At 43.6% G+C, this 16256-nt stretch overlaps 1 long non-coding RNA gene across 1 annotated transcript; it reads left to right on the top strand.

The window, feature by feature from the left end:
• The first annotated feature begins 12974 nt into the window (after positions 1-12974).
• LOC125415297 (uncharacterized) lies at positions 12975-15849 on the top strand. The gene is made up of 3 exons (XR_007236605.2): positions 12975-13050; positions 13235-13291; positions 15795-15849. It is a non-coding gene; the product is annotated as an uncharacterized LOC125415297 (long non-coding RNA).
• Positions 15850-16256: the final 407 nt, after the last annotated feature.

The following is a 16256-nucleotide window of genomic DNA, read 5'->3' as shown; positions in this document are numbered from 1 at the left end:
TTTCTTTTGGTTTTATTTTGTTTTTTGAGACAAGGTTTCTCAGTGTTGTCCTGAATGTCCTAGAACTAGCTCTTGTAGACCAAGCTGGCCTTGAACTCACAGAGATCCACCTGTCTCTATTTCCTGAGTGCTGGGGTTAAAGGCATGTGCCACCACCTCCCAGCCTGGAAGAACGCTATTTCAAACCTTTAGCATCATTGAAAAGTGGCAGTGAGTACACTCCAGTTCCAGGATTCATAATTCCTCCTTAAACCCGGGATCTAATAAACAGCATTCAGTTTGGCTTTGCCTTAGAAGTGCACTGACCCCCCATACCATCTATTAGTTCCTGCTCAGTTTTCTAATAAAGGGAGACAGTAGGGAGTGAATTTATTGAGCTTATGACTTCACTCAGTGGTCCAGTCCATAAATTCTTACCAATGGCATGTTATTTACCCAGCAACGTTCTAAACACTATAGGAAAGCACGTAGCCTCAGGCCCCTGGAGAATGGAACTTCTGGCACTGCATGCCTGGGCTTCTTGTACCCAGGAGCATCTTGACCTATGAGATGAACAGCGAGAAGTAAATAGCCCTGGAAGTTCCAGGTGTTTGTAAAAGCTGACATTCCTATGAAGCCTCCTGTTTGTGGGAATCAGAGAAAACTACCCACATAATTGGGAAAGATGTGTGGGCCAGGTAACTTCCCACCTGTCTAAGCAGATGTGGAAAATGGTTCTTTGGAAGCAACAGCGAATGTTGCTAGCCCAATCATCTGTGATTCAAATCTATTTGGCAGATGTCTTCCCGGGCCTGAGGGAGAACAGCATTTAGAGGGAAGATGAAGTTTTTTTTTTTTAACTCTTTCAACACAAAAGCTCACGATCCATTTGCTTTCATAGAATGGACACAATAGAGCTTAACTTGAGCATTTTGGGTCGAGAATTCACAGGCCAAGTGTGAGGCTCTTTACCATAATTTGGGATGTAGGAGCCTTACCACCGTCATGTCATGTTCAAGCAGAGTGTCACACTGGTCATCCTAAGTGACACATGGATTCACAGAGCAGAAAGCTGTTTTGGGGGCTCCAAACAAGAAAAAAATGTGGCCTGAAATTCTCGGGCCCTGCTACCACAAAGGCCTCAGTAATCGAAAGCAGTTTCCAAATGGCATGTTGGAAATATGACAGGTGCTCCTGTGTTCATTTAATTGCATGTACTGATAAAAAGGAAAGAAAGTAATGATCTTGTGCAGGGGTTAGTAAATCCTGAAATGCATCTGTTTCCTGTTGTCTTATAAACAGCTTATTGATGCCTAAGTCCACACGGAATTACTTGCTCAGGGCATACCATGAAATGATTTCTCTTTCTTCCTTCCTTTCTTTCTTTCTTTCTTTCTTTCTTTCTTTCTTTCTTTCTTTCTTTCTTTCTTTTTTAACCTATGTCAGTGCACCACATGCACGCCCCATTCCCAGGAGGACAGAAAAGGGTGTCAGATCCTCTGAGAATGGAGCTACAGATGCTGCGGCCACCATGTGGGTGCTGGGAATTGAACCCGGGTCCTCCGGAAGAGCAGCAGTGCTCTTAACTGCTGAGCCATCTCTCCAGCCCTCTTTGTTCCTTCCTTCCTTCCTTCCTTCCTTCCTTCCTTCCTTCCTTCCTTCCTTCCTTCCTTCCTTCCCTTCTTGTTTTTTTCAAGACAGTGTTTCTCTGTAGCTTTGGAGCCTGTCCTGAAACTAGCTCTTGTAGACCAGGCTGGCCTCGAACTCACAAAGATCTGCCTGCCTCTGCCTCCCAAGTACTGGGATTAAAAGCGTGCATCACCACCACCCAGCTATGATTTCTAATATATTGATTTCATTCTGCAATTATCTCCTCTGTGGGAAGTGAGATAACAAATTTAAGAGACTACTGGAAATGAAACTGTTTTAAATACACCATTCTGCAGAAAGGGATGTCAAGATGGAGAAAAGGCAAAAGTAGCTGGGATTCTGATTTGGCACCAAGTAGTGGTTTTTGAGCCCCTGGCCACTAGAAACTCCCACCCTCTTTTTCTCTGAGGTGGCCCTTCAGAGAATGACAGTCTAGCATAACTTCCTTTACAGATCCCCCATCCTATCGGTTTAGGAGTCAAAGCCTTAACTAACGAATAATGGGGGGCTTGCGACTGTCCCTGTCTCTGACCATGGGCTCAGTTACATGACACACTGCTTGGAACTTACCAACTCTCAGTTTTGAGACAAGCAGGCTCCGGCTGCCAGCTTAGAGGAGATGAGGGAGGGGGTTAATGCTTCCGGCCTATCTATAACTCTGATGAGTTCTAAGCACACCTCATACTGAACATGGGCCCTATTTCCTTTCTGACAATCAACAACCAATTTTACACCTTCTCATTTTCCTTCACAAAGCATAATAACCACTAGTTGGCAGTTGCTGTCGTTGCTGTTTGTCAATCAATTTTATTGTATTATAACAGCATCCTTAAATTTCTTATTGTCTGTGGCTACTCTAGCAAGACAAGAGAAAAGGTTATGTGGTTGTAGTAGAGACTGTATGGCTCCCAAAATAATTTGTTCCCAGTCATGCCACCAATCAGCTTAACTCACCCTCCTGTGCTCTTTCTCTCCCAATTTGAGGAAAATAGATGGTACTAGAAAACATACTGAGTGAGGTAACCCATACCAGAAAGACAAATGCCACATGCCCCCCTCCAATCTGTGGTTCATTGCTCCAAATATTCAAATTTTAGTATATAGCCTGGAGTAACACAGAAGCCAGGAAATTAAAGAGACTGTGAATGGGCAGCTCTAGAGAGAGGAGAATGACATGATCCAGGTGCCATGAAGGGGAAAATGGGGAAAAAAGCACGGAGGGGGCTTTCTGTGGGGAGGGGGATGAGGAGACTATAGTGAATAAGAAGGAGAGAAGAATTTTTTACAAACCATTGAAGGGATGGAGAAATGATTCAACAATTAAGAGCAGGGACTGCTCTTCCCAATAACCCAGCACTTACATGGTATCTTACAACTGCCATGTAACTCCAGGTCTATGGGAATCTGACATCCTCTTATGGCTTCTGTGGGTAGGCACACATATGGTATTCAGGTAGATTGAAATTATAATTAAAAATTTAAAAATAGTAAGGATGCTTGAAAAGGACATGGGGAATCTTTATTTATACTTACCTAAAATCACATATAATGCATATTAATATATGATTATGCATATATTTTAATGAAATGATGCCTCTTGGGGTAACAATACTCCCAAAGGCCATAGATTATCTAATAAAATACCTAGTAACAAAAATGAGTTTCAAGTTGTTGGTCAAGGGAGTTCAAGAGACTCCCCCAAAACAATATAGCCAATTGCAATTTTCTTTGATTGACTACTAGAAGTTGAAGGTTAGGTGCCTATAGCTGAAGATACACACTTTGGACATAGGACTTAGATTTGAACTGAAACTAACTTGAAAGCCTCTTGCCTGGGGACTAGCTTTCATAGTACTGAAGAGAAGAAATATTAACAAGGTTTAACATTAATTAAAATACCATTTGAAAGTGTTCACTAATATGCTTACTCAGAAAATGTTAAATTACATAGAAATAAAAAATTTAGCTAAGGGTCTCTGCCTCAATCATTACTCAAAAATAATTTTGAGAGATAGTTTACTAACCATATCTAGCCATTTTAAAAGGATAAAAGAAATAGCTATACTTCTGACACTTAATTAGTGTTTAAGTTTGCTGACCCTTTGCTCCCTACAAACCTATTTCTTAGGGATGCTTGCTCACAAAAAGCCCTTTCTTAAACTTACTTTTCTATTTCTATGAAGAGACTGTGACCAAAACAACTTATAAAAGAAAGCATTTAATTGGAGCTTAAAGTTCTAGAGAGTGAGTCCATTATTGCACAAAACAGGCCACCGCCCAGCCTGGTGCTGGAGAAGTAACTTAGAGCTTCCATCTATCTGATTCACATTCACAAGGCACGAAGAGAGAGAGAAAGAACACTAACTGGGCTGTTGTGGGCTTCTGAGACCGCGAAGTCCACCTCCAATGACATTACCTTCTCTAAGGCCACAAGGGCATACCCCCTAGCCTTTCCAAAACAGTTCCACCAACCATGGCAGAAACATTCAAATATATATGAGCCTACTGGGGAACATTATCATACAAAGCATCGTAAGCCCCTTGTTTGATTTTATTGTTCTTGTTTTTTGTTTAGTTTTTTTTGTTTGTTTGTTTTGTGACAAGATCTCTCTACATAGCTCTGGCTCTTCTGACACCCTTTGCTGGACTCTTAGGGCACCCACACCTATGTGTGAGTGTCCTCCTGCTCCCCCACACAAAAATGTGAATAAGGAAAATCTTTTTTTTAAATAATAAAAATTTAAAAATTAAGCCAGGCAGTTGTGGTGCACACCTTTAATCCCAGCACTCAGGAGGCAGAGGTAGGATAACCTCTGTGAGTTTGAGGCCAGCCTGGTCTACAAAGCAAGTTCCAGGACAGCCAAAGCTACACAGAGAAACCCTGTCTCAAAACACAAAAAACAAAAATACAAATTAAAACTTTGTAAAGTAAAACAAATTGATTCTAGTAGTGTGGTAGAATGCAGAGGGTGTAATATCACCAGCTAGAATACTGCCACAAAACCCAGGGGATGAGGAAGTCTGAGTAGAGAAGGACCTATATTAAAGAGGAAATGATACAAATACATATTGTAATCTTATATATGTACCTAACAAAATCAGAATACTACAGTACTGTGTCATGATAGCCTAATATAAATCTTTGCCTAAAAACTATAAGATTGTGTAGAATTAAAGTGAGTTAAGTTCTTCCTCTGTGTCCAGGCTTCTACCAGTTTGCTATAGCCTCTGCCCCATATCTTTGGAAGACAAACACTTGAACGAAGCTGTCTCAGGGAGTGATTACCATGGTAACTATTTGGACAAAGGTCATGCAGAGCCTGTTGGCTAAGAAAGGATGGTTTTTACTGCTACCTGAAAAACAGTTACCTGCAAATGTCTGTTCCTGTAATTATTTCTGTCAACATGCCTCACTGTGAGGGGCAATTTTTTAGGTGGTCAGGAGACTCAGAGACTACTATCAGGTATGTTTGGTTGGAAGCATCACCTCAGCTCCCTAACACCCCTTTATATAAAAAGTCTGGATTGTTTGCCTGGAAGCTTCACCCCAGCTCCTGGTATAAGCTCCCTCCCCTGGAAAGTTGCCTTCGTCCAAACTCCACCTCTGAGAAAGCTGACCAAATAGTGACCCCTCTCCAGGGAAGGTCAGGACCACTCCCACAGGCTACTTAAACTGCCCCCCAGAGAATGAACAAATGGTCTCCGGGTTTTGCGTGGTCTCCCCTTTCCTCTTTCCCTCTCCATGTTTTCCTGGGGCCACCCGGGATCATTTCATAAAACATGGGTATCTTTTATTCAGTCTGATTGGAATTATTTGCTTTGGTGGAGAGGCTCGTCTAAGAAAATACCTAACAAGGTGGCCACAGTGTTACTGAACCTATAAAAGAATTCTGGGAGTGCTGAGAATCAAACCTAAGTCCTCTGGAATAGAGCAAACACTCTGAATCACTGAGTCATCTCTCTGACTTCTCCACCCTGGGTCTTTGGGCCCAGGTTTGTGAGCATCTAGGGATTGGTCTGAAGCACTACCTCTTTTCTGCTGTTGTTTTAGGACAGGGTTTCTCTGTGTAGCCCTGGCTGTCCTGGAACTCACTCTGTAGGCCAGGCTGACCTCGAACTCACAGAGATCTGCCTGCCTCTGCCTTCCGAGTACTGGGATTGAAGCTGCGTGCCACCACCACCTGGTTTAAGACTCTCATTGAACAAGCTTCCTGATGTAAAGTTGAATGCATGCCATTGAGCAAATACATTTTGTACACACATGCAATGTGTGTGTATGTAATGTGTCTGAGAGCATAATATAAGCATCAGAGTGATGGTTTCACACTATTGAGTTGGTAAAGGGAAAGACAAGAATACTTATGGTAAAAACAATCCAAATCTGATTTCTATGCTTTCAGTATCTGTGGAGATAAATGTATATTAAATATTTTGATTTGTTGACATAGCACATTAGAGATTTCTATTTTATTTTATTATTTGTGCATATGTCACGTCTGTGTGTATATATCCACATGTATGCGTGTGTATATATTCACATTCCCCTCTTTTTCACTCTTTTGGTTTTTGAGACAGGGTTTCTCTGTGTAACAGCTCTGGCTATCCTGGAACTCACTCTGTAGGCCAGGCTGACCTCGAACTCACAGAGATCCACCTGCCTCTGCCTCCTGAGTGCTGGGATTAAGGCATGAGTCACCATACTCAGCTGATGTTCCTGCTTCTTTCTCCAGAGTGCTGAGATTCCAAGATTTTGCCTCTCCCTCGCTAAAGGGTTTCGTGAATTATAAACCATATCTGGGGCCCAGGGGTTCAAACCTAGGCACTTGAGGAAAGCATTTAAACACTTCATAAAATGCTATCACAGGATGTGAGTAACAGCGAAACTTGAATTTAGCTACTTACTCCCTATTAGAATGGACAGGCCCAGGGAGTCTGTGGAGGGGTGGACATTTTGTAAGTTTTTGGCAGCTGGGTGTAGAGTTGGACATGTATATATTAGATATGAACATATAAAAATGTGTTTCTGAGAAGTGTTGGTGCCGTTTGTTAGACTCTGAAAAGCAGGGCACCCAATGAACACTCTTGTCACCACTGCTGTGTCTCCTTTGTCACCAAGTCCCCTCCTCTGTTGCAGGTGGCTTCCCTGGTGAACGTCCAGCAAAACAGCTGAGACCTGAGACCTCAGGCCCAAGATAAGCTGTAAGCAGCCAATCAGCATACACAACGGCTGCACCCAGGAAATCTGCCATGCAGGCCCCCTCATCGTGCCACCAGGACCCTCAGCCTCAAGAGCGTGACACACCCTGGGAAGCCTTCCACCGGCGCTTCAGTCAGTTCCAGTATGAAGAAGCAGCCGGGCCTCAAGATGCCTTCTGCCAGCTCTGGGGGCTTTGCTATCAATGGCTGAAGCCACAGACACGGTCTGTGGAACAGATCCTGGCGCTGTTTGTGACGGAGAAATTCCTGCAAATTCTACCTGCAGACACAGAGAACAGTACCAGCATGCTCAGCCTGGAGACTAGAGAACGACTTTTCACCCTGATAGAAGGGCTGCGGAGAGACAACGGGGAAGCAGAGAACACGGTGAGATCGGGGCTGGCTTCCTTGTTCTCAGAACAAAACAAGTGCCCAGGCAGCTGCGTCTAGATGAGACATTCCGTCCCTGTCATTCCACAGCCCCTACCCTTCCCCAGAATCCTTTTCAACAGTGTTTTTTTATAGAAGTCAGCTGGAGCCAGCATAGGAGTCATAGGTTAGGGGTCAGAGGTTCCACCCCCCGTTACCTGACCACCACACCCTCTGTACAACACACAATGAGTGCCTCATTTACTGTCATTAAATCAAATTCTTGGGCTTTTCTATCATCTGCAAACCTACATTGATGATCAGATGTGTAGTGTCTGTCCCAAGATCTTAACATAGGTTGCTGTTTTATTTATTTTTTGTTGTTTTGTTTTTGTTTTTAAGGTAAAACAATTGATTTTTAAAAGAGGGTGGACTCTTTTAAAAGAGTGGATTTTTAAAAGAGTGCTGGTGAACTCCCGGCACTCAGGAGGCAGAGGCAGGAGGATTTCTGGGCTGAAGGCCAACCTGGTCTACAGAGTGAGTTCCCTGCAGTCAGAGCAGTTAGACAGAAGAAATCCTATCTCAAAACCACTCACCCCCGCAAATAGGATTAAGATAGCCCCTATATCTAAAATATTAATCTTTGACTCTTCGTATAAATGACTGACTTATCCTCAATGGAACAGAAGCTAGAGAAGATTTTGTAAGGAAACCTAAGTTCTATAAGGAAACCTAAATTTTATAAGCTCTTAGGCTTTTTGTCACAAACATCTTTGTGGTTCACATCCATGGCTGACAGGATAAAACATTCACATGCTGTTTCTCTGCTCATAATTACTATGCTTGGACAATTCAGGAATTCAGACCAGTGTCCCAGGGCTGTGAGCATTCTTGCCTCTAGTCATATGAACTCTCAGAATGGCAAACAAGTCTTGGTAAAAGCAAGGGTCATAAGCAACATGTTGTTCCAGCAACTTCACAACTGCATGTTTCTGAGACAACCAAGTCCTTCTCAAATGGGGCATAACTATCTGGTTTCTACCTGATCAACAGGATTCTTTTGCTAGATTGTTTCACTCTAGGTGGCCATTTGAGGAGGACATTCCGTATTCGGAGAACGTAGCAATGGCTCCATGTTGTGAGTATGCACCCCACCTCCCCCGTGGCTCATTAAATTCCAGCAGCACTTATAAGCATATGACGAAAATCCTCATGGGGGGCAGTTTTGCCTTCTGTTCAGAACCACCTCTTGAAGCTTCGTCGACAGAAGGCATAGATGAACACAGGGCAGTGTCCCTGGGAGGAAATAGCAGGAGCTCTCATGTTGTCTGGGGCTTGAGGCAGGAGCTGCTCTGTTGGAGCTGTTGGCTTCAGGGTAGGTGGTGGCCTGCATAGGAGGCTGCCAAAGGCTTCTGTCTAAGGATGGAACGAGTAAGTGGCTCTCCCTCTCTTCTCTGTCATCTCAAGTTTATTAATTGTATAAGACACTGTCTTCAGTGGCCTGAAGAGGGCCTGCTAGGCACAGGAGCCAAACGTCGCTCCTGGTTCTTGAGCATTTAGAATATGACCAGTGCAACTGGAAATCAGCTGTGAGTGTGAAAAGCATAGAAACAGAAAAAAACTTCTTTGTATGAAGGGAGGGGCTCTCCCTCCATCCCCTGAAAGAAGTGCATAGTATTGAGAAAACACATAAGAAGTCCAAGTTACAAGATATAAATTCCTGGTGGGTGCACAATAAGTACATAGGAGCCAGGAGCTGGTTCTTTATTAACATCATGACACTTAGTAATCCAATAAGCATTATGAGCCCCTGTTAAAAAAAACAAACCTGTAAGCCTCCTGGGATCATAGTCATTAGGGCCTATGCTAGGCTCATGCATGCAACAACTGCCCAGGTGCTTTCTATTACAGCCCTGACTGGTTGAAATTGAGGCTAAAGGGAAGAGAGCACACTCCCAGCAGAAGCAGATGTCGGGACATGCGTTCTCATGCTCTTCCTTGGTAATCCATATGAGGATTCCTCAGTCATCACTCAGTGTAACACTGGAGAAGAGCAAGCACCTGTTTTCTGCTTTGCTTCCAGACTTCCATTTATCCAAAGAATACAAACATCTGGAACTTCATGGTGAAGAACCCCACACACACACCAGGACAGCTGCTAACTGATTGAAGTTTAGTGGGCAGTCGCACATCAAGTAAGACACACTCACGAGAAACCATTTTTATGCTAATACTGTCGGAAAAGCTATAAACACAAATCCAGCCTGCTTAGACACTTAAAAATCCACACAAGAGTAAACGAGTACAAGCAAAGCCAGAGTTCTCAGGACCCCACGTATAGCTCAATGCCTTCTCTTATGTGTCACATGCTATGGTATGGTTCATGAGTCAGGCAAGGACCTGGAGACTGATACACACACACACAAACACAAACACACAAACATAGGTAATGCCAAGAATGCCACTTTTTAAAATTTATTTATTAGATTTTTTTTTAAAAAATACCAGTACAAATTCCCACTCCCTCCCCCTCCTCCCATTCCCTCCACACACTCTCCTACCCCACACCCCTCTAATCCTAAGAGAAGGTAAGACACTTTGTCCAAGGCCCTCCCTACTACATCTAGGCTGAGCTAGGTATGCATACAAAGAGAATAGGATCTCAAAAAGCCAGTACATGCAGTAGAGATAAATCCCAGTGACACTGCCAGTGATCCTTCAGTCTGCCCCAGCCATGCAACTGTCACCCACATTCAGAGGGACTAGTTTGGTTCTGTGCTTGTTCCTTCCCATTCCAGCTGGAGTTGGTGGGCTCCCATTAGCTCCGGCAAACTGTCTCAGTGGATAAACCCTTCATGGTCATGACCTCTTTGCTCATACTCTCCCTCTTCTACTCTTCAACTGGACCTTAGGAGCTCAGTCCAGTGCTCTGATGTGGTCTCTGCCTCTATTTCCATCTGTTGTTGGACAAAGGTTCTATAGTGATATTTAAGATAATCATCAGTCTGACTACAGGGCAAGGCCAGTTCGGGCACCCTCTCCTCTATCGCTTAGGGTCTTAGCTGGGTTCATCCCTGTGGATTTCTGGGAATTTTTCTAGAGCCAGGTTTCTTGCTAACCCCATAATGGCTCCCTCAATCAAGATATCTCTTTCCTTGCTTTCATATCTGTCCTTCCTCCATCTCAACTATGTTCTCCTCAAGTTCTCCTCAAGCCTTCCTTTCTCCCCTCCTCTTCCCCTTCTCCCCTTCCTTCTTCCCACGGCCCCCGTGCTCCCAATTTTGTCAGGCTATCTTGTCTGTTTCCAATTTCCAGGTGGATCTATGTTTTTCTTTGGGTTCACCTTATTACTTAGCTCTCTAGGTTCATGAACTAAAAGCTCAATATCCTTTGTTTATAGCCAGTATCCACTTATGAGTGAGTACATACCATATTCATTTTGGGGGGTCTGGGTTACCTCACTCAGGATAGTGCTTTCTCATTCCATCATTTGCATGATGTCATTGCTTTTTTACCTCTGAGTAGTACTCTAATGTGTAAATGTGCCACACTTTTTTTATGCCACACCTTCTTTATCCATTCTTCTATTGAGGGGCACCTAGGTTGTTTCCAGGTTCTGGCTATTACAAATAGTGCTGCTATGAACATAGTTGAACAAATGTCTTTGTGGTATGATTGAGCATCTTTTGGGTATAAGAATAACACTTTTTATTGTGTTCCAGGGCAGCTTATATAGGGTCTCCTTGACTAATGGCCACACCCTAACTCTCAGCTGCAAGCCCACCAGAAACCACTCCCCTGCCATCAGGAACTCCTGGGGGTCTCCTGCTCAGAGCAGCTGCAAAACAAGTTGTTTGCTAAGAGCAGCTACAAGAATAGGAAAACAAGTGGTTTATTTCAGAAGGCAGGAGGGTCACAGGAAATTCAAGGTCTTCCTTCCATTTTTTTTCAAGACAGGGTTTCTCTGTGTAACAGCTGTAGCTGTCCTGAAACTCTCTTTGTAGACCAGGCTGGCCTCAAACTCAGAGATCTGCCTGCCTCTGCCTCCCGAGTGCTGGGATTAAAGGCGTGTGCCACCGTCACTTGACTTTTTGTTAACAGGGATTTTCTTACCAGCCTCATCATTTATGGATAAGAGACGAAGGTCTAAGTAAGCCAATAGACTTAAGTACAGCATTATAAATGTCAGCAATTGGCACACATTGTCTTTGTTAGCAATTGTGTTCTTAACCCAGTCCAGGAAGTGGAGAAACGTTTCAATAGCAAGCTGATTTTCAAAGCAAGGGAACAATCTTACTATGTATGGACTTCTATGGACTAGCAATGAACTTGCACACGTTACGTGCCACATACCACTACCCTTTAAAACACAGCGTGTTCCCGCTAGTGTCCTTGCTCATGTTCCAGTTAGACATGAAGTTCACCTTCTCGTCAGTGCCTCTTAATGAAAATGCAATTTCTTTCCTGAGGACTGATAGTCATCTCAGCCATCAGCAACACAGGAGTTGGGCTGAAGGTCGGTGTATCTGTAGGCTTGGGATTCCATGGTCTTAGATGTGACACAGAACCATGACTCACCAGAGGACCAGCAGCAGTGCTTCGGGCTAGTGCTTTGGAGCCGGGGCCCCACTCTGTTCACAGGCAGACCTCAGAGTCCCCAGTTCCAGTAAGAACTGGAATTAAGCTCATGTATAAAACAAGGGCAGTCCGTTTTAGCACTCTGGGAGTGCAGTACATGCTGATTTTCTCAAAGGCAGATGATGGCAGACTGACCAGGGACACAAATTTAGTGTCTCTCCTGTGAGTACAAGTGATTCTATAGACAAGAACTTGCCTATCAGCCACAGAATAGAGACCACCAGCTTGAGAGTCCAGAGCCCTTTCCCTTTGCTACTGTGAGTATCCGGAGCCTTCCCTTATCCCCCAAGAACTTTTGGGGTTTGTTTTTTTTTTTTGGTTTTTCGAGACAGGAATTATCTATGTTGCTTTGGAGCCTGTCCTGGAACTAGCTCTTGTAGACCAGGCTGGCCTTGAACTCACAGAGATCCGCCTGCCTCTGCCTCCCAAGTGCTGGGATTAAAGGCGTGCGCCGCCGCCGCCGCCGCTGCCACCGCCGCCACCACCACCTGGCTTCCCAAGAACTTTTGTTTGAGAATGGCGAGAAACAGAGGGAAGGGGAAACAACACCACCAATGAGGACAACTTTCAGGGAAGTAAAAAAAAAAATCCAATAGGAATGCTTAAGGCCAAGGTCGGTGGTGAGCAGCAGAGTGGGGAGTGGAAAGGACCTGAGTACTCACTGGAAGGCAGTCACTGTTTCTGAGTATGGCTTTGATTCTATCCCAGTAAATCCTTACAAACACCCAAAGGTGAAGGCATTTGCCTTGCAGAAGACAGACCTGAGGACAATAGATTTATGTATGGGAGCCACCCAGGGCTGGGATAGAAACCAGAATATGCTTTACTTAAAGCTGTTTCTGCAACGACTTTCTACTAATTAAATGATAGCATCCATATTGCCACAGTGCAGCGGGATTAGTGTTTATCTGTTCAGTTAATTTGTTTATAATGAACAAAGTTGCTATAATTTCTTCATTTCTGTGAATGTTTTTTCTCCAGCTAACTGAGGAGCCAGATCCCAAGGGAGCAGTACTGATCTGGGAGTGAGGGTAAGAAGGGGGAGGGAAAGTTTCATTTCTTCACTTTCCATCCGTTTCCTCTGCATCCTGGGATCTGATTGGTTAACAAGTCATGATGACTCACAATGGACCTCAGAACCTTGGCACTGTATACAATAGGAAGATTTTTGACCTGACCACTACCACCTAGGTTACTCTTGACTTAGGACTGAAAACAGTAAGTAGAGAGGTTGCTGGGAGGAGGATTGAGTACTGTGTTCAGTTGTAGATTCCCATAGCTGTTCTTGGGATGCTCAGGTATTGACCTCAGACTCCTCCTTAGACCATGAAAGTTCTCTTTGAATTTCTCCTGTGGTGGGAGGTACCAAAATGTCCTAACAGTGTTCATTTCATTTTCACAGCCTACCAGGGCTTCAGAAGTCAATCATTCAGTGAGTTGCTGGAGACTTCAGACTCAGGTAAAATTGTCTCCTGTGTCCTTTTCCTGGGTAAGAACATTTTAGAGATAAGGTCTGGGCTCAGTTTTCCCCCCAGAAACTCTGTTCTGTTGCCTTGAAGACTGCTGTCAGGTCCCTAGGCTCCCTTTGTGTGTTTCATTGGTTAGTTGGTTGTGTTTGGCTTGGTTTGCTTTTCCTGTGACTGGGTTCTTGTGGCCCAGTGCTAGTGATCACTCTTTTAGAACAGTGGTTCTCAGTCTGTGAATTGTAATTCCTTTGTGCATATCAGATATTTACAGTACAATTCACAACAGTTACAAAATTACAGCTATGAAGTAGAAACAAAAATCATTTTATGGTTGGGGTCAGCACAACATGAGGAACTGTGTTAAAGGATCACAGCATTAGGAAGGTTAAGAACCGATCTTGTAAAGCTGAGAGCTGGACAGTGGTGGCACACGCCTTTAATCCCAGCACTCAGGAGGCAGAGGCAGGCGGATCTCTGTGAGTTCAAGGCCAGCCTGGTCTACAGAGCTAGTTTCAGGACAGCCAGAGTTGTTATACAGACCTGTTATACAGGTTGTTATACAACCCTGTCTTGAAAGAAAACCAAACAACAAAACAAAGCAAAGCAAAACAACAACAACGACAAAAAAAAAAAACCCAACAAACAAAAATAGCCGAGAAAACATCTGTGGACCAACCTGCCTCGGTCCTGTCCTTCTGTGTCTCAAATCTATGCCTTCCAAGAGCCTTGATACCGCTTCAACACCATTAGCGGAATTGATCTGGGCACAATTTTTCATGCTGGTACTGGAAACACATGAGAATAATGTACATAGACCTACAACAGATAATGCCTCCTATAACCTACCCCTCTATTTTACATTCTAATGCCTAAAGACCTAGCGGCATGGGAATGCTGTGAATTATTTCAGACCATCTCCTTCATTCATGTGGATTTAACTTATTTTGACTAAAATGTAATAATTCTTGTACACATTTGTAGCTTGGTATTTCCGTGCGCTTATGCAGAGTGTGTACTGGTCAAGGCAGATCAATAAATGTTTTGGTTTTTCAAGACTGGGTTCCTCTGTGTAACAGTCCTGGTTGTCCTGGTACTCAGTCTGTAGATCAGGCTGGCCTAGAACTCACAGAGATCTGCCTGCCTCTGCCTCCCAAGTGTTGGGATCAAAAGCTTGTGCCACCACTGCCCAGCTGTGAAAATAATTTTTTTAATGGCACATATTTGTTTCACATTTAAAATATTATCATTTTTCCTGAATAAGAATATTAATTTTTACTCAAAACCAATCTATAAATTCAACACAGTATCATTTATGTGCTTCAATAGGATTTTCTCAAGTAATGACATGAGCAGATTATTCAATTAAGAAGAGCATGCACCTGGGGGCAGTGGGGCATGCCTTTAATCCCAGCACTTGGGAGAATGTGTATAGGAATATAGAAGAGAACTGTCAGGCGGTGGTGGCGCACACCTTCCCAGTACTTGGGAGGCAGAGGCACACGGATCTCTGTGAGTTCGAGGCCATCCTGATCTACAAGAGCTACTTCCAGGAGAGGCTCCAAAGCTACAGGAAACCCTGTCTCAAAAAAAAAAAAAAAACCGAGAGAGAGAGAGAGAGAGAGAGAGAGAGACTGTACATAGGAATGGACCTGATAATGAACTTGACCTATAAGACATGGAAACTTGCATGGAGAATTTAGAAATAAAAACGTGACTTTAAAAAAACAAAAGAGATTCTAGACACAGGCTTACATAAATAACAATGTGGAAGAAGGGGTAGCATTCTTTTTTATTAAGAATTTTTTATTTATTTTTATTGAGCTCTACATTTTTTGTCTGCTCCCCTCCAACCCTCCCCCAAGGTCCCCATGCTCCCAATTTACTCAGGAGATCTTGTCTTTTTCTACTTCCCATGTAGATTAGATCCATGTATTTCATTGACTGTAAAAGCCCCATTCCACGAGAGAATGTGTTCTAAATCTCCAGTGGGTATCCACTATATGATGGCTTTTCCTACGTGTCCTGCAACATTGCTATATATAGTACCAGAATAAATCTGTCTTTCCGTGTTTATGTCCTGGCGCTTTTCCATCACTGCTTTTATGCTTTGGGAGCATCACTAACAAAAACCAGGGTAACACTGACACAAGCTACAGATGCTATGGAAGAGTTCATGTACACAGCTGCATGTGATAAACACAGAGGTGATTCATGCAGTTCCCACGCAGGACAGTGAGAAATGGCTTGGGATTCCAAAATGCCACTTCACAAAGGCGCATAATTTAAAATTTAGAAACTCTTTTATTCCTGGAATTTCCCATGTACTGTCTTCAGATCATGGTTGAGCACGAGTAAGTGAAGCTCTGGGAATTGAAAGTGTAAGTATAGGTGAGGCAGGACTCCTGCATTAACAGTAATGTGGGGGAGTAAGGAGCTGATAAGGAAATGAGAACCTCTGAGGCCCGTTGCTTATTTGGATTTCATTATCTTTTATAGGCATCCGCAGTTGTGCTGTCTCCTTGAGACTGTGTGGGATCTACCAGCCATGGATAGAGGACAACCCGAGGTCGTTTCCAGCCCACCAAGTGTGAGCCCCAGGAGGAAGGCAGACGAATACTTAAAGCCTGGTAAAGGCACCAAAAACGTGATGAGCTTTTTATTGGGCAGACAGCTGGGACGGCATGAGGATGAAGCGGAAATGTCAAAGCGGCTGTGGATGCTGACACGAGGAATGCCAGGCTGGAGGTGGCCGTTGCCCAAGCACCATATTACTTACATGCTTATGCCCATCCCGAATCATGGGAAACCCTCCAAAAAGAATGGAAAATAAAACTTCTCCTTGCTTTTGCTGTTGAATAAAGCTGTATTTTCCATTTATGTTGGTCTGTGTGTCTTTTTTACTAAATGTTTACTAAAATATTTTACTAAATATCTCATTTAGTGTTCATCTATGAATAG

The sequence above is a fragment of the Myodes glareolus genome, chromosome X (assembly GCF_982192425.1).
Source record: "Myodes glareolus chromosome X, mMyoGla1.1, whole genome shotgun sequence".
Taxonomy (NCBI): domain Eukaryota; kingdom Metazoa; phylum Chordata; class Mammalia; order Rodentia; family Cricetidae; genus Myodes; species Myodes glareolus.
Note: the sequence above shows the minus strand (reverse complement) of the source record. Positions and strands in the feature narration are given on the sequence as shown.